The 19540-nt window shown below is 41.9% G+C and overlaps 1 protein-coding gene across 4 annotated transcripts in view; it reads left to right on the forward strand.

Moving 5' to 3' along the window:
* The first annotated feature begins 7827 nt into the window (after positions 1-7827).
* manbal (mannosidase beta like) overlaps positions 7828-19540 on the forward strand; it is a 48684-nt gene continuing 36971 nt past the window's right edge. Inside the window, exon 1 of one of the 4 annotated variants that reach the window (XM_060836098.1) lies at positions 7828-7875. The gene's annotated coding sequence lies outside the window, so the exon portion shown is untranslated. Of the gene's footprint in view, positions 7876-9689; positions 9711-17026; positions 17072-17109; positions 17228-19540 lie in introns of those variants that run through there. The other 3 variants (XM_060836100.1, XM_060836097.1, XM_060836099.1) reach the window with 3 other exon arrangements.

The following is a 19540-nucleotide window of genomic DNA, read 5'->3' on the forward strand; positions in this document are numbered from 1 at the left end:
TTTTCACGCAGAGAGTGGTACGTTTATGGAATGAGCTGCCAGAGGATGTGGTGGAGGCTGCTACAATTGCAACAGTTAAGAGGCTTTTGGATGGGTATATGAATAGGAAGGGTTTGGAGGGATATGGGCCAGGTGCTGGCAGGTGGGACTAGATTGGGTTGGGATAACTGGTCGGCATGGAGGAGTTGGACTGAAGGGTTTGTTTCCATGCTGTACATCTCTATGACTCTATGTAGCTACTCTAACTGAAACTGCATTATGATTACATCCAACAAATGCTGCCCTGCTGCCCAGTTCCAGATGCCTGGCATCATTCCCTAAACCAAAGTTGAGACTGGCTTTCTTTCTTGCTGGCTTGTTTCTTTCTCTCTCTGTGCTTTTCACATCAATTCTATCTCAATGAAAAGTAGAGTAGTTGATCCTAATTGTGTTCACAGAGATTTGCTTGTCCTTCTATCTCCTTCTGACTTGTTTTTTGTTGGGAATGAGTATATTGAATTTGATGTGCTAAAGCCAAAAAGGCTGTCCAAAAGTGGTTTGAGTTCACAATAATTTATTATAGCTTCAGGATGGTGAATCTGAATTTTAAAATTGTATAAGCAGTCAACTGGAGAGCTGGAAACTGCATTCGAACATGGAAATGCCTATCCTGACACTTTATCTCATGTCAACTCTGATTCAGTTGGTAGCACTCTCAGCTCTGAGCTACAAGACTCTGGATTAAAATTCCACGTCAGGGTTTAAGTGTGAAAATCAAAACTGACAATACTGAGGGAAAATTACCACAGATGCTAGAATCTGTACTGAAAACAACAAATGCTGGAGATCATAGAGAATCAGGCAGCATTCGTGGAGAGGGAGCAAGCTAATGTTTGGAGTCTGGATGATTCTTCATCAGAGTTCTGATGTCCAGCCATCTAGACTGAAATGTTAGCTTGTTCTCTGTCTGAGGATGCTGCCTGACCCGCTGTGCTCTCCAGCATTTTAATACCGAGTGAAAGCTGCACTGTTTGAAGCGCTGTTTTCAAGTTAAGATGCTAAACTGACTACGAGGGTGAATGTAAAAGATTTCGTGTCATGATAGAATAGGGATCTTACCCCTGGTTGCCAGATCAATATTTATCCCTCAATCAATATCTCAAAGGCAGATTATTTGATTGTTACCATATTGCTGTTTGTGGGAACTAACGGTGTGTTAATGGTCTGCTGTTTCCTACATGACCTACTGACAAAGCTTCCAAAATAAAATCAAAATATTGCAGATACTGTAAATCTGAAATGAAGACAGAAAGTATTGGAGAAACTCAGCAGGTCTGGTAGCATCTGTGGAGAGAGAGGTTACGAGTCCAACCGAGCACTCTCATTTAATCTTAACAACACGTCATTGACTGTAAAGCCCTGCGAGGCATCTGATGGTCATGAAAGGCGCTATAGAAATGCAAGCTTTTTTAAAAAAAAGCTTGGAACGTGTACGTTTTGATATTTATATACAGAGCTTCAACACAACTACAGCACAGTGCCAAAACAGGCAGAATCTAATCTTCAGTATGAAGCCTGGCCAACTAAACACTTCGGGTAAAAAATGAGGTCTGCAGATGCTGGAGATCACAGTTGAAAATGTGTTGCTGGTTAAAGCGCAGCAGGTTAGGCAGCATCCAAGGAATAGGAAATTCGACGTTTCGGGCATAAGCCCTTCATCAGGAATGAATGATGAAGGGCTTATGCCCGAAACGTCGAATTTCCTGTTCCTTGGATGCTGCCTAACCTGCTGCGCTTTAACCAGCAACACATTTTCAACTAAACACTTCAATAGTTTTTTTTACACTAGTCTGGTCTGGGTTAGCAGGCTTCTGCTGCAGGAATGGACTCTTCACATTGATTTGATATGTTAACAATATCCCATCTCCCAATTTAACCTCATTCCCACAAATGGGTTTTCTTTAAACAAATGTCTTCTGCAGAAGGATTGATTTGTCCAGGTATGTTAAAACTCAGACTTCGCCCGGGGTTTGACCTCAGCTGCAATCCATTCACAATCTGAAGGAAGAGACCCGCGAGAGACAATTTGATTGTGGATTTGGTACAGTACATTTGAAAATTTACATGATTCATTCGGCGCCCCTTTGCTATTACTTGATAGGATTAGTGTGCAATAGTGTCTGCACAATCTCATGTAAACATTAGACTGAAAGTTTCAAGTCGACAATGTCCTAGTAATTTCAATATACGTCGCTTCTGAACTTCACACAATGTCATCTGTTCTTACTCAGCTTTCGGTTTGACTATCAGACGTTCAACCTCCCATTCTCTCCTACCTTCCGAAGTACCAGCTGTTCCTGACAAAAACGAGCGTGGGTTTTTAAATTAAATTTACACACGGGAGAAAATTGGTTTCCTTTCTTGTATTTGTTAAGTAATCAAAGTAAGGATTAGATCGGACAAATATTTCAGTATTTCATCTGTGTAAAGAGCAAGACGCTTGTTACAGTAATGTGGAAAACGCAATAAGCTTTTATAGGTGTCGGTAACATCAAAGATCATTGTAATTACTGTGCTAAGTTCCACCGACACAAACCACTTCATGATCTTAACATCGAACAGTTATCCCTTTGGCTAAGTATAAAGACCTCAATGCTACATATCCTGGTCTCCCTGTTATAGGGAAGATGCTGTTAAACGTGACAGGGTTCGAAAAAAAAATTCACAAAAATGTTGCCAGGATTGAAGGGTTGAGCGAGAGCAAAAGGCTGAATAGGCGCTCTCCTTTCTGAAGAAGTCTGAATATTTTCCTTGCAGCATCTGAGGGTGAGGGATGATCTTACAGAAGTCTATAAAATCATGAGAGGCATGGCGAGGGTGAATAGCCAATGTCTTTTTTCCCAGGGTATGGAGCCCAAAACCAGGTGACCTAGGTTTAAGGTGAAAGGGGAAAAGTTTAAAAGGGACCTAAGGAGAAACTTTTTCAGGCAGAGATTGGTGTGTGCAGGAATGAACTGCCAAAGGAAGTGGTGGAGGCTGATACAATTACAACGTTTAAAAGGCATCTGGATAGGAATATGATAAGGAAGGGTTTAGAGGGATGTGCCAAATGCTGGCAAATGAGATCAGATTTGTTCAGGATGTCTAGTCAACATGGGGCAAGTTGGATCAAAGTGTCTGTTTCAATGCTGTACAACTCTATGATTTTATATGACCACTCTCTTACCCCTTATTTTATGTATAAGGGGGAGAAATCGGATTCTCAGCAAATCTGAACCTTGGACTTTGAAAATAAAACTTGGGTTAAAGTTTTCAGACTGGCATTGGGGATAAAACATGAATTGCAAAATCTTCAAGGAGTTTGAGGGGCAAACTTGTAGAGGTTTATAAAATCATGAGGGGCACAGATAAGGTAAATAGCAAGGACCTTTTTCTGAGGGTGGGGGAGCTCAAAACTAGGGAGCATGCTTCTAAGGTGAGAGGAAAAAGATTTTTAAAAGACATGAGAGGCAACTTTTTCACACTAAGGATAGTTCATGTGTAGAATGGACTGCCAGAGAAAGTGATGTGAAGGTACAGTAACATTTAAAAGACATTTGGATATGTTCATGAATAGGAAAGGTTTGGAGGGATCTGGGCCAAACACAGGCAAGTGGGACTAGTTTCATTTGGAAACATGATCAAGATGGGCTGGTTGGACTAAAGAGTTTGTTTCCATGCTGTATGACCTTGACGCTGACTCCATAAAGGTAGTTTTGAGTTGATGGTGAGTATAAGCCACCATACAAAATTTTATTGCACTGGCTAATCCTTATACAATATTATCACGAGACAGATGTCTTGAGCTAGTGTAAGCACAGAAAGTACTGGAGAGAATGTCAACAGAGAGTTTTATTAAAAAGTCATATCAGATTTGCAATATTAACTATGTTTCTTTCTCCACAGATGCTGCCAGACCTGTTGAGTTTCATCCAGTATTTTCTGTGCCTGTTTCACATTTTCAGCATCCATAGTATTTTGCTTTATGCTCGTGTTTTATTTTGGTGTTAAGTCTAGCTGCAGTGTTTTGTTTTAGCGTGGAAGTACCACGGGCAATAAAGAATGAATAAAGTGTGATAAATAAAATGTTTAAGACCATGAAAGACCAGGATATATTTCATAGAATCATACAGCACAAAAGCAGATATCAACCTATCATTCCTATATTTAAAAAGTGATAGAGTTATGCAGTTAATCCTGCTCCCAACTGCTATTCCATAACTTTCATACCTTTCCTCTTCCAAGTGTTTATCCAACTCTCTTTTTGAATGTTGCTATTGAATCTGCTTAATCACACTCTCAGATTTTGCATTTCAGTGGATCTCACACAGGAAATAAACTGTTCCATGTAGTTATTTTTTAGCCATATCAAAGTTATCAGATAAAGGGTTAGTAATTATAAACTCAATGGAGAATCCTCAAAAATGTTTCATAAATATACAAGAGCAAGTCGTAAGCAAGCAAGGAGTGGTGCCTATTAGACACCAAAACAATAATCTGTGAGTGGAATAGGAGATGTAGAAATGATTTTCAATGAATAATTTGTGTCTATCATCAAAAAAAAGAGGATGACAATGCAAGTATTGTAGTTAAGGCAGAGTAGTGAGAAATATTAAACCGGATAAATATGGCAAAAGGGTGAAATGCTTGTGGATTTATCATCTTTGAAAGTAAATATTTCATCAGTGCCAGGTGAAATATATCCCTTTGCCTTGTGAGAGAAACTATGGAGGACATAACAGAGGTTGTGACTACTATTTTTCAAATCACTCTGCCTACAGGCTGGAGAATTGCTAACTTTGTGCCATTGTTTAAAGAAGGGATAAAGGGATAGACTAGATGAGGACAGGTCAGTCATGCTGATATTATAGGTAGGCAAATTATTGGAAACTGTTAAGAGAGACAATATCACTCATTACTGAGAAACACATGGTTTTCATCAATTGGTCTTCTTATTCAATGGAAGATATATCATTGGAGGCAGTTCAGAGAAGGTTCAAGGTATAACAGGTTGGGACTCTATTCATGGAGTTTGGAAGATTGAAAGATGGTCTCATTGAAACATGTAAGATTCTTAAAGAGCTTGACATGTTAAGTGCTGAGACAATATTTCCCCTAATGGGACAGTCTGGACTCAGAGGGCATTGTCTCAGAATAAAGGGATGCCAATTTAAGACTGAATTGAGGAGGAATTTCTTCTCTCAGACGGTTGTGAGTCTTAGGTCCTCCCTGCCAAAGAGGGAGCTGTGGATGCACAGACCTTGTGAAGTTTCAAGGCTGAGATAATTAGATTCTTGATCAGTAGAGGAATCAATGGTTACCAGGAAAGTGAGAAATGTTGGTTCAGCCATGACCCAGTTGAATGGTTGAGCAGGCTCTAGGGCTGAATTATCTACTCCTGTTCCTTTTACTGATGATCTTATTGAATTCTAGTGTGGTTTCTGTAAGGGAAGGTTGTTCTGACTGACTTCTGATGGACAGGGGGTGCAGGTTTGGGAGAGTGGGGATGTGTTTGGGGGTGTGAAGGGGGCAGGGTGGGAGTGGACAGGGAGGTGGGGGTCTTGTGTGCAGTGTGCTTTTGCCTAGTCTCCTGAATGGGGAGCAAATTTCACAGAAAACTCTGAACTACTGAGGAAATCAATTAACCGAATAATCAATTATCCGCACTAAATAATGCCCCCCATCTCGTTCAGATAATCGAGGTTCCTCTGTATAATAGTCAATGTGTGCATTTATATTGGAAGTCTTGCCTCAGTTATAGTTCATTGTGCTTAGTATTTGGAACTTTTTTTCTGGTGAATTTCAATTACTTAGGCTTCAATGTCGAGGTTATCATAGAATCCCTACAGTGTGGAAGCAGGCCATTCAGCCCATCAAGTCCACTCTGACTCTCTGATGAGCTTCCCCACCCCTTTACTCTATCCCTGCATTTCCCATGGCTAACCCACATAGCCTGCACAACCATGGACACTATTTAGCATAACCAATCCATCAAACCTGCACACTGTTCTCTATGGGAGGAAACCCAAGCAGACACAGAGCGAATGTGCAAACTCTTCATGGACAGTTGCCTGAGACTGGAATCAAACCCGGATCTCTGGCACTGTGAGGCAGCAGTGCTAACCACTGAGCCACCATGCCATTAACAAGCTCACAGATTATACAAAAATGGCTGTGTGATGCATGGTAAGGAAGGAAGGTATGAGTTGCAGGAAGATCTACGAGAAGATTAGGCTGAAAAGAGACACATCGAATTCAACCAGTAAGGTCTGAGGTAATATATTTGGAAAAACTAATGATACAAGGAAGTACATAATAACCAGTAGGATACTACTTATTGCACCGTTCAGGAATAAGGGAACCTGATCTTCATATTCATATATCTCTGAAGGTAGCAGCACTGTCTGGTAAGGTAATTAAAAGGCATGCAGGATACTTTATTAGACAAGGCACAGAATACAGGTGGAGGGAGTTAAAGCCTGAATTAGTGTAAAAAAAATTTGAAACTACCTCAGGGAAGTACTTGTCAGGTTGTCATTACTGCATTATAGGACAGACTTGAGCAAAACAGTAGTGGTCCAGATATTTTTGAGACTATTGCCAAGATTGGAAAATTACACCCTAGACTGTGATCCTTTACATCACAACAGGGGAGTTGAGGGGAACTTCAATGGTGAGGTGTTTAAAACTGTGTGCAGATTTGATGGGGTCGATAAGTGCCTATTCTATTTGCCAAAAGGGTTCATAACCAGGGGATGTAGATTTACACAAAACAAAGAACTGTGGGTGCTGCAAATCTGAAACAGACACAGAGTTGCTGGAGAAACTCACCAGATCCAGATGCATCTGTGGACAAGAGTCACTGGACTCAAAATGTTTGCTCTGCTTTCTGTCCACAGATGCTGACAGACCTGCTGAGTTTTTCCCAACAATTTCTGTTTTTAATAAAAACTGTGAAGATAGAAGATTAAAGGAGTCTGGAGGAGGACTTATTTCCACTCAGAGTATGTTGTGGGTCTGGAAGTCACTGCCTCAAAAGGATTACAAAGTTAAAAATCACACAACACCAGGTTATGGTCCAACAGGTTTAATTGGAAGCACTAGCTTTCAGAGTGCTGCTCCTTCATCAGGTAGTTGTGGAGGACACAATTGTAGGACACAGAATTTATAGCAAAACTTTACAGTGTGATATAACTGAAATTATACATTGAAAAATACCTTGACTGTTTGTTAAGTATCTGGGCTGACACTAATTGTTACAGTTAACCTGAGAATGTAACTTTTAAAAAAATGTTTTGTGATTTACATATGAAAGAAGTGAAACTATCATGGTCATTCTAACAGATGAGAGACTTGACAAACAATCACGGTATTTTTCAATGTATAATTTCAGTTACATCACACTGTAAACTTTTGCTATAAATTCTATGTCCTCCACAACCACCTGATGAAGGAGCAGCGCTCAGAAAGCCAGTGCTCCCAATTAAACCTGTTGGACTGTAACCTGGTGTTGTGAGATTTTTAAACTTTGTACCTTCCACTCCCGGCACCTCCAAACCTCAAAGGGGTGATAGAGACAGAACCTTCATCTCATTTTAAAAAAAAGACTTGGTCATGAAATGGAAGGTTGTAACCTACAAGGCTTCGAATCAAGAGCTGGAAAACATAACGGTGGTTCCATGATCTCCTGCCCCGCTGTAAATCTCAATGAACCCCAGGGTATTTTAACTCCCGCACAGCGAATGCAAAACAAACTGGAGTTGGGGGTTATTCTGAGAGAGGGAGAGTGGGCGTTACTTCCGGCTGTCAAGGGGACTGAATGAGCTGCAGCTTCCTGGGAAAGGCGAAGTGCAGATGGTGAGTGGGAAAGGCCGATCAAAGCAGAGTTTCCATTGAGAGCGAGAGCTCAGGCTTTTGGGAGCTGGGTCCCTTTGTGGCTGCCTTTACGGTGCACATTCCCCTCCAGTCACCTGGAGCTCTGTGGACGGAGAACGGCTGAGGCCGTGAGCAGTTGCTACATTGTTGCCAAGCTGGCTACTCTGTTACAGTCTTTAACCAGGGCCGGCGGCTCAGGCTCAGCCGGGCTCAAACACTTTAAAATGTTGCAGTTTAGGGTGAACAGTGCAAAGAAATCCAGGCTTTTTTTTTGGCCGTGCAATTTAAATTCATGTTTCAGAAGGAGGTGAAGCTACAATTTAAAAGTGGGTTGTGTATTTCAACGGGTGGGTACAAGGCCTTAAAAGGCTTAAATTCATCACAAATGATCGAGCAACAGTTTGGAACCGATTTGAGAGACTTGGATTATTTATAACAGAATAGAAAAGTTAACTGGAAGTGATAATGAAAAGGGAACAGCTATGAACAAATGAAGGGCTATCGATTTAAATTGTCAGGAATAGTTAGGTTGCCTTTATGAAGCAGATTTTAGAGCCTGCATTCTTTGCTGGAATTCTTGTATGGAATGAGCTGCCAGAGGAAGAGGTGGAGGCTGGTATAATTACAAAATTTAAAAGGCATCTGGATGGGTAGATGAATAGGAAGGATTTAGAGGAAAATGGGCCAAATGATGGCAAATGGAACTGGATTAGGTTAGGATATCTGGTTGGTATGGACGAGTTGGACCAAAGGGTCTGTTGCTGTATTGTACATCTCTGTGACTCTACTGAGTAAGAGATTGGCCATTTGTTATAATTTGTAACAAAGAACCATCATGGTCAGGATGGACCAATGGCTGTTATAAGCTACTTCTTCCTTTTGATTGCAATCGATCATAAATTACCAACATCAGCATTAGGATTTATCAACAAAAGCAGGGTCAACAGACTTGGGGAAAAAAAGCAAATGACGGAACATGCTGGAGATCTTAAATAAAGATAAAATGCCCTGGAAGAACTCAGCAGGTCTGGCAGCATTGTTGGAGCAAATAAAAAAGTTACCGTTTCAAATCTGATGTGTCCTCTTTTAGACTTTCTCCAGCATTTTGTATTTTTATTTCAGATTTCTGGCATCCACAGTATTTTGCTTTTATTGGCTCCACCTGTACAGTGTGTTTGTGGCCGTAGGTAGTGAAGAGGGAGGAGGTATAAGGGCAGCTGTTACACCTTCTGAAAGGTTCATTATGAGGAGGTATTAAGAGTGGATCAGAATATCACAGAGGCAATAGTTCATGCAATATGCTGACAAGAGGGAGAGGAAGGGAAGATGCTTTTTGTGGAATCCTGCTGAAGGTAGTCAAAATGGTGGAGGATGATCATTTACCAGGATGCAAGACAGATTAAAAAAAATTAGATTAATTCTGGAAAGTGTATATTTATTCTGCCAATATATTTAAAATTATATTATTTCTTTCCAGATATAACTCATCATTGCAACTACTGTACCCTCTGTTGTAGCATATTGTATCTGTTCCCCACCTGCCCTTCTTGAAATATATTTTAGTATGACTTCGTTTTTAACATTAGTGCTCACATATTTTGGTGTAAATTCAGAATGTGTGTTTGATCTGACTCTCAATCAGTGTCTCTTATCACTTTGGTTTTGTCCACCCAGATTTTAGAGCTTGCATTCTTTGCTGGAGGAACCAGTTGAGGAAATGCTTTTTGAGCAAAAGTTAACAATGGATGAGAGTTGTTGGGTGATGTGAAGCTAGGGTAGTGCGTGTATGGAATGAGCTGCCAGAGGAAGAGGTGGAGGTTAGTACAATTACAGCATTTAAAAGGCATCTGGATGGGTAAATGAATAGGAAGAATTTAAAGGAATATGCTGGCAAATGGGACTAAATTAAGTTAGGATACTGGTTGGCATGGACGAGTTGGACCAAAGGGTCTGTTTCTGTGTTGCACATCTCTGCAACTCTACTGAGTAAGAGATTGGTCATTCGTTTTAAGTTGTAACAAAGACCATCACGGTCATGATGGACCAATGGCTGTTGTAAGCTACTTCTTCCCTTTTAGAAGGGAGAAGGTCTTTCTGCTGCTTAAAATGTTTAGCCATACTGTAAGATCAATGCTGATGTTCAGCTTAGCTTTCTTTATCTGCTTTGGCTAATTTGGCTTCATTTTTCTTCATACACTTGGCTCTCGATAATCTATTGATCTCAGATTTAAGACAAAAAAATGGGATCGCAGTAGAGCAAAGCCACATGATGCCTAAATGATACTTTTGTACTTCTAGCTCATATTTTGCATAAAATGTGTGAATAGATTTTACAAATAAGTGTTCTTCAGTATTCCAGATATTTGTGTTCTGTGACTGCAAAGCTGAACCCTTTTAAGAGGTTCAGTCTTGCACATGAGGCTTCAAGCAAATTTAGATGTAACAACCTGCTTTGAAGACTCTGCTCATGTTGATTGCTGTGACAGATTCTATAACAGCAGTTAAGACAATCCATAATATTCTAAAATAGTTGACAAATTTTTAAAAAACAATTAATTAATGTCACCCAATGCCATTGGATCCTCTGAAACATTCCAGGATCTGATCCACATCTTCACCAAAGGCTAATCAGTTTTTCCATGGCTGATATCCTGAGTACTGGGTTTCATTTACATCTGGCTAGTACAGGGTGAAAACATTATCTCTTCCCATCTTCAGCTTTGGAGGTACCTATTAATAAAATCTTCTGATTTTAATGGGATTAATTTCTGCTAATGTTGTGGAGAGAGGATTCCTAATTTCTCTCCTTGATTAGCTGGCTTCAATTTTAAGATCCTAATTTACTTAAGGGGATCAACGTTTTTTGGGAAGAATGCAGGAGAATGGGGTTGAGAAATGTATGATCAAATGGTGGAGCAGACTTAATGGGCTGAATGGTCCAATTCTGTTCCTGTATATCTTTGTCTTATAACCACTATGGCACTTCCTCCTATTATCCATTAACCATTCTCAGATGCATATTCATTATCTTTATACACTTGTACAGTTTAGTCAAACACCTAACCAGGCTAAAATCATTTGCTTATTTCCATGATCTTCAATTTCACCTGATAACTCTTTTTGGAGAACAGTCTCAATTATCATCTGGAAGTCTGTGAGCCACATTCATTGGTATTCACACATCTACATTTCAGACTTCTTTCCCCCCCAAAAAATCAGTTAGATTCTTGACCTGGGCTTTACAACAGCATATAAATTTGAAAGCTTTTAGAATAAATAACAATGCCATGGAGGAATTGTAACAAAGGTTCGCCAGGCTTGTTCCTGAGGTGGTGGGACTGACCTGTGAAGAGAGATTGGGCTAACTGGACCTGTATTCTTTCAAGTTTCAAAGAATGAGAGATGATCTCATTAAAACTTTGAAAATATTTAAAGGAGTAAATAAGGTAGACACAGGAAAGGTGTCTCCCCTGACTGGAGGGTCGATTGTAAAAAAAAAGAGTAGGGTCCACGATGAGAATTTTCAGAGGCTTGTGGGGGCTCAGTCTTTGTATCTGTTTAAGGTGGAATTGATATATCTCTGATTACCTGGCATACAGGATTATGGGAATGAGGTGGATAAAAGATATTGAAGTGTTTGATCAGCCATGATTGCATTGAATAAAGGGGCAGAATCAGTGAGTTAAATGGCCTGCATATATTCCTATGTTGGCTCTTCAAATAAGCTGCAATTTCATTTAATGCACATGCCTCAGTTATAGGTTCTAATAACATCCCCAGTGCAGATCTTAGACCAACAGCTCTGTAATTTTCTGGTCTTTCTCTCCCTCTCCCCTTTCTCAAATATTGGAGTTACATTTGCCCAATCCCACTGCTGCCACTTACAAGATGTGAAGGGTTAAAATTTAACACCAGACAGCTGAGATTTGTGTTTATTAATGAAACATGTGTTGGTGTGGTGCTGTCTACTGGTTAACCTTGAATTAAGTCTCTTGATTTCAAACCAGTGGTCAAAATGTAAAAATCAGTCTTTGGTATAATTTTCCAATCAGTTGTGAATTTTATTTCAATGTACACTGAATTTGTTTCCAGTGCGACTTGAATGTTTATGAAATATTTCTACAATGTATTTGGGTTACCATGGTTTTGGACACCAATCACTGACATGAATGAGCTTTCTTAAAATGGCAATTGTCAAGAAATGTCTTTAATGTGCAAACTTGCAGCTTTTGTTCTCCTGTTTGCAGATCTGCCTTGATAACATCCATATAGGCTAGCAGAAAATGCAAAAATCTTTAGATTGAATGGTGAGCTGACATCTTTGTTGATCCGTGGACCTAAGAAATGATGTCCAGTCGTTGTGCAAATCGTGACACCGTTATCTACAATCGTGCCTTACAGTATATCTCGTCAATAATTTTAATGTTTCTGTTTCACGCAAACTCCAGAACTGTGTTGTAAATGTGGTGCTATAAGCTGCAACAAAAATAGAAATTGCTGGAAAAGCTCAGGAGGTCTGGCAGCATCTATAGAGAGAAATCCAAGTTTACGTTTCAGGTTGAGTGATCCTTCTCAGAGCCGTTGGAAGCTGACCTGACTGGGACAAAATGAAGTGAAACTCTGTCCTGCATGCAATTGTCTGACATAATTTTAGTTTAACAAGAAACTAAACTATGGTAAAATATCAGGTCATTACTTGGAATTCCAAAAGTAACTTGATGTGGAGCATGAAGTTCATCACATATGCCTCCAGCAAGGCAGTAGATTTCAAGATTCCCTTAAACTTTGCAAATTTAAGCTTGGACTGTAATTACTGAACCTATCCTGGATGCAGCAGTTTGAAGTTATCTTTGACTGCTTTGGGAGCCATAGAAGCTGAGTGTTATTGTGTAATGAGCAATATGCATTTATATACTTTTTAATGTAACATAACACTCACCAAGGTTTTTACAAAATGGCACCACTGGGTGACAAAAGGTAATAAAATCAACGCAAACCTCTTGAAATTTATTTTTAAAATCCCGAAGCAAGCTTTGCTCAGCAAGGTTACAGTTATTTAAAATAACTGAAAATATTGGAAATACTGAAACACAGTAGCATGCAGGGTCAGACAATCCAAGCTATTTTTTTTCCGGTCTGAGGCCTTATATCAGAGGTTTTTTATTTTATGTGGAATTTTAACAGTTTCTCCTTCCGCAGATATTTCTCTATCCAGTGGGTATTTCCAGCATTTTGTAACTTTGTATTTCAACTTTCCAGCGTCTGAAGCACTTTGTATTAGTCAGGGAGATGTATAGCACAGAAACAGATCCTTTGGTCCAACTCGTCCATGCTGACCAGATATCCCAACTCAATCTAATCCCACCTGCCAGTACCTGGCTCATATTTCTCCACACCCTTCCTATTCGTATACCCATCCGAATGCCTTTTAAATGTTGCAATTGTCCCAGCCTCCACAACATCCTCTGGCAGCTTATTCCATACATGTACCACCCTCTGCATGAAAACGTTGCCTCGTAGGTCTCTTTTATATCTTTCCCTTCTCACCCTAAATCTATGCCCTCTAGTTCTGGACTCCCTGACCCCAGGGAAAAGCCTTTGCCTATTTATCCTATCCATGCCCCTCATAATTTTGTAAACCTCTACAAGGTCACCCCCTCAGCCTCTGACGCTCCAAGGAAAACGGCCCCAGGCTGTTCAGCCTTTCCCTATAGCTCAAATCCTCCAACCCTGGCAACATCTTTGTAAATCTTTTCTGAACCCTTTCAAGTTTCACAACATCTTTCCGATCATCTTTTCATCACGCAATGTTCCAACAGTGGCCTAACCAATGTCCTGTACAGCCACAACATGATCTCCCATCTTCTGTACTCAATTTTCTGACCAATAAAGGAAAGCATACCAAACTCCTTCTTCACTATCCTATCTACCTGTGACTCTACTTTCATGGCGTTATGAACCTGCACTCCAAGGTCTCCCTGCTCAGCAACACTCCTGATGACCTTACCATTAAGTGTATAAGTCCTGCTAAGATTTGCTTTCCCTAAATGCAGCACCTCACATTTATCTGAATTAAACTCTATCTGCCAAATGTCAGTGCATTGGCCCATCTGATCAAGGTCCTGTTGTAATCAGAGGTAACCTTTTTTCACTGTCCACTATACCTCCAATTTTGGTGTCATCTGCAAACTTTCTAACTGTACCTCTTATGCTCGCATCCAAATCATTTATATAAAAGATGAAAAGTAGAGGACCCAGCACGATCCTTGTGGCACTACACTGGTCACAGGCCTCCAGTCTGAAAAACAACCCTCCACCACCACCCTCTGTCTTCTACCTTTGAGCAAGTTCTGTATCCAAATGGCTAGTTCTCCCTGTATTCCATGAGATCTAACCTTGCTAATCAGTCTCCCATGCCTTACTGAAGTCCATATAGATCACATCTACTGCTCTGCCCTCATCAATCCTTTTTGTTACTACTTCAAAAAAAACTCAATTAAGTTTGTGAGACATGATTTCCCATGCACAAAGCCATGTTGACTATCCCGAATCAATCTTTGCCTTTCCAAATATATTTACATCGTGTCCCTCAGGATTCCCTCCAACAACTTGCCCACCACCAATGTCAGGTTCACTAGTCTATAGTTCCCTGGCTTGTCCTTACCACTCTTCTTTAATCTTGGCCAACATCCAGTCTTCCAGCACCTCACCTGTGACTATTAATGATACAAATATCTCAGCAAGAGGCCCAGCATTCACTTCCTTAGCTTCCCACAGAGTTCTCGGGTACACCTGATCAGGTCCTGGGGATTTATCCACCTTTATGCATTTCAAGACATCCGGCACTTCTTCCTCTGTAATATGGATATTTTTCAAGATGTCACCATCTATTTCCCTACTTTATATATCTTCCATATCCTTTTCCACAGTAAATACTGATGCAAAATATTCATTTAGTATCTCACCCATTTTCTGCAGCTCCACACAAAGGCCACCTTGCTTATCTTTGAGGGGCCCTGTTCTATTTCTAGTTACCCTTTTGTTCTTAATGTATTTGTAAAAACCCAAAGGATTCTCCTTAATTCTTTGCCAAAGCTATCTCCTGTGCCCTTTTTGCCCTCCTACTTTCCCTCTTAATGTACTCCTACTGCCTTTATACTCTTCAAAGGATTCACTCGATCTATCCTGTCTATACCTGACATATGCTTCCTTCTTTTTCTTAACCAAACCCTCAATTTCTTTGGTTATCCAGCATTCCCTATACCTACCAGCCTTTCCTTTCACCCTGACAGGAATATACTTTCTCTGATTTCTCGTTATCTCATTTCTGAAGGCTTCCCATTTTCCAGCTGTCCCTTTACCTGTGAACATCTGCGTCCAATCAGCTCTTGAAAGTTCTTGCCTAATACCGTCAAAATTGGCCTTTCTCTAATTTAGAACTAATCCAATCCTGCTGACTACAGTGATCACTTAGCACTTTGGGGTGACATGGTGGCTCAGCAGTTAGCACTGCTGCCTCACAACACCAGGCTCCCAGGTTCGATTCCAGCCTTGGGCGACTGTCTATGTGGAGTTTGCACATTCTTAGTGTCTGTGTGGGTTTCCTCTGGGTGCTCTATTTTCCTCCCACAGTCCAAAGATGTGCAGGTCAGGTGAGTTGGTCAGGCTAAATTGCCCATAGTGTTCGGTGCATTAGTCAGAGGGAAATGGGTCTGGGTGGGTTACTCTTCGGAGGGTCGGTGTGGACTGGTTGGGCCAAAGGACCTGTTTCCAAGCTATAGGGAATCTAATCTAGTTGTTTAAGATATTTTAATCCCTCCTACAATTTTTCTTAAATTTTGCTTTTTAGAGACTCATCATTTTGTAGCCTGCATTTCCCTTTAATGTGTTTATTGCGATTTTAAAAGTCCCCTTTCCTGGAAGTTTTGCCTTTTCTTCAACCTTATTTTTATTCTAAATATTGTTTAAATAAAAAAAGGAATAAAACTATAATACTGGCAAATGAAGAAATCCAACAATCTTTTAAAGGAAATGCTGCAGATTTGTTAAGATTAGATTAGATTACTTACAGTGTGGAAACAGGCCCTTCGGCCCAACAAGTCCACACCGACCCGCTGAAGTACCCCTACATTTACCCCTTACCTAACACTATGGGCAATTTAGCATGGCCAATTCACCTGACCCGCACATCTTTGGAATGTGGGAGGAAACCGGAGCACCCGGAGGAAACCCACGCAGACACGGGGAGAACGTGCAAACTCCACACAGTCTGTCGCCTGAGTCGGGAATTGAACCCGGGTCTCAGGCGCTGTGAGGCAGCAGTGCTAACCACTGTGCCACCGCGCCGCCCACTAAGTTTTAACTTTCATGAAAACCTTCAATATTTGTTTGAGAAATCTTCCCATTTTGTCCAAAATAACTTACTGAGGGTACATTTGTTACAGGATTTTTCTGTTTCTAGCCATTTATCTAGCCATTCTTTCTCTTTTTTTTATTATCCCTTGGTTCCACTTTTTGATACACAATGTTCTCCTTTCTCTGTTACTTCAGATTATTGATGTATTAAGACAGATGGTGTGATACTTGGAAGGAAAGTGCTCATCCTGCTTTTTTGTTATTACATTCATGGGTCTGTAGACTTGCAAGTAATCCCAATTTACAAATGAAAAGTAGTGTCATGCAGATTATATTGTGAAAAGAATACAATAATTCACTATTGTCAATTTGAACTACCTATTGCTTCGCAGATTGCACAGTGACTTGGCAAGCAAACCTGCTCATCTGCTGGTGTTCAATCCTGAACAACCATAGTTCCCTAAAGTACAATTTGATCGAAACATCTAAAAAGTACAGCATCGACCACTCATTAATTTCATACTAAAGCTGTGAATCTGAAAGTCTCAGAGGAAAAATTCATATTGAAGATGTGGTAGAGATGACATATTTGGCTTATCTACCGCCATCAAAAATGAGAGGATTGTAATTGGTGTCATTTTTACACAATATCCAGATTTGGTGGCAGAATAATTGACTTGAGATGTGATGGACACTTTGTAATTGTACTTCCAACTTCTGGAAGTCAAAATATAAGTTTGTTTTCAATTAATTAACATTTACATTTTAATTTTTTAAGCATGCTCCAGCTGGTTGAAATGATCATCTCTATGGCAAGGAGAAAGTGAGGACTGCAGATGCTGGAGATCAGAGCTGAAAAATGTATTGCTGGAAAAGCGCAGCCGGTTAGGCAGCATCCAAGGAGCAGGAGAATCGACGTTTCGGGCATAAGCCCTTCTTCAGGAATGAGGAAGGTGTGCCAAGCAGGCTAAGATAAAAGGTAGGGAGGAGGGACTTGGGGGAGGGGAGTTGGGAATGCAATAGGTGGAAGGAGGTTAAAGTGAGGGTGATAGACCGGAGAGGGAGTGGGTGCGGAGAGGTCGGGAAAAAGATTGTAGGTTCAAGAGGGCGGTGCTGAGTCCGAGGGTTGGGACTGAGATAAGGTGGGGGGAGGGGAAATGACAAAGCTGAAGAAATCTGCATTCATCCCTTGTGGTTGGAGGGTTCCTAGGCAGAAGATGAGGCGCTCTTCCTCCAGGCGTCATGTTGCTATGGTCTGGCGATGGAGGAGGCCAAGGACCTGCATGTTCTTGGCGGAGTGGGAAGGGGATTAAAGTGTTCAGCCACGGGGCAGTTGGGTTGGTTGGTGCGGGTGTCCCAGAGGTGTTCTCTGAAATGTTCCGCACGTAGGCGGCCTGTCTCCCCAATGTAGACGAGGCCACATCAGGTGCAGCGGATGCAGTAAACAATGTGTGTGGAGGTGCAGGTGAATTTATGACGGATATGGAAGGCTCTTCCATATGGAGAGAAGTGAGGGGGGAGGTGAGGGCGCAAGTTTTGCATTTCTTGAAGTTGCAGGGGAAAGTGCCAGGAGTATAGGTTGGGTTGGTGGGGGGTGTGGACCTGACGAGGGAGTCAGAGAGGGAGTGGTCTTTCCGGAACACTGATAGGGGAGGGGAGGGAAATATATCCTTGGTGGTGGGGTCCGTTTGGAGGTGGCGGAAATGACGAAGGATGATACGATGTATATGGAGGTTGGTGGGGTGGTAGGTGAGGACCAGTGGGGTTCTGTCCTGGTGACATTTGGAGGGCAGGGTTCAAAGGCGGAGGAGCAGGAAGTGGAGGAGATGCAGTGGAGAGCATCGTCAACCACGTCTGAGGGGAAATTGTGTCTTTGAAGGAGGAGACCATCTGGGTTGTACGGTATTGGAATTGGTCCTTCTGGGAGCAGATGCGGTGGAGGCGAAGGAATTGGGAATATGGGATGCCGTTTTTATAGGGGGCAGGGTGGGAGAATATGTAATCTAGGTAGCTGTGGGTGTCGGTCGGTTTATAGTAAATGTCTGTGTTGAGTCGGTTGCCCAAGATAGAAATGGAGAGGTCTAGGAAGGGGAGGGAGGAGTCTGAGACGGTCCAGGTAAATTTGAGGTCGGGGTGGAAGGTGTTACTAAAGTGGATGAAGTTCATCCTCCTCGTAGGTGCACGAGGTAGCGCCAATACAGTCATCGATGTAGCGGAGGAAAAGGTAAGGGGTGGTGCCAGTGTAGCTGCGGAAGATGGACTGTTCCACATATCCGACGAAGAGGCAGGCATAGCTGGGGCCCATGCGGGTGCCCATGGCTACTCCTTTAGTTTGGAGGAAGTGGGAGGATTGGAAAGAAGTTGTTCAGGGTGAGGACCAGCTCAGTCAGTCGAAGGAGGGTGTCAGTGGAAGGGTACTGGTTGGGTTGGTGGGAAAAGAAGAAGCGGAGGGCTTTAAGTCCTTCGTGATGGGGATGGAGATGTATAGGGACTGGATGTCCATGGTGAAGATAAGGCCGGGGAAGCGAAAATCATGGAGGAGGTGGAGGGCGTGGGTGGTTTCCCGAATGTCAGTGGGGAGTTCTTGGACTAAGGGGGACAGGACCATTTGGGACACCACCCACGTCCTCCACCTCCTCCTTGATTTTCGCTTCCCCGGCCTTATCTTCACCATGGGCATCCAGTCCCTATACACCTCCATCCCCCATCACGAAGGCCTCAAAGCCCTCCACTTCTTTTCTCGCCGACCCAACCAGGACCCTTCCACTGACACCCTCCTTCGACTGACTGAGCTGGTCCTCACTCTGAACAACTTCTTTCCAATCCTCCCACTTCCTCCAAACCAAAGGACTAGCCATGGGCACCCGCATGGGCCCCAGCTATGCCTGCCTCTTTGTCGGATATGTGGAACAGTCCATCTTCCGCAGCTATGCTGGCACCACCCCCCACCTTTTCCTCCGCTACAGCGATGACTGTATCGGCGCTACCTCGTCCTCCCTCAAGGAGGTTGAACAATTTATCCACTCTACTAACACCTTCCACCCTGACCTCAAATTTACCTGGACCGTCTCAGACTCCTCCCTCCCCTTCCTAGACCCCTCCATTTCTATCTCGGGTGACTGACTCAACACGGACATTTTACTATAAACCGACCGACTCCCACAGCTACCTAAATTACACCTCATCCCACCCTGTCCCCTATAAAAACACCATCCCATATTCCCAATTCCTTCGTCTCTGCCGCATCTGCTCCCAGAAGGACCAATTCCAATACCGAACAACCCAGATGGCC

This window comes from Hemiscyllium ocellatum, chromosome 15 (assembly GCF_020745735.1).
Source record: "Hemiscyllium ocellatum isolate sHemOce1 chromosome 15, sHemOce1.pat.X.cur, whole genome shotgun sequence".
Classification (NCBI taxonomy): Eukaryota; Metazoa; Chordata; class Chondrichthyes; order Orectolobiformes; family Hemiscylliidae; genus Hemiscyllium; species Hemiscyllium ocellatum.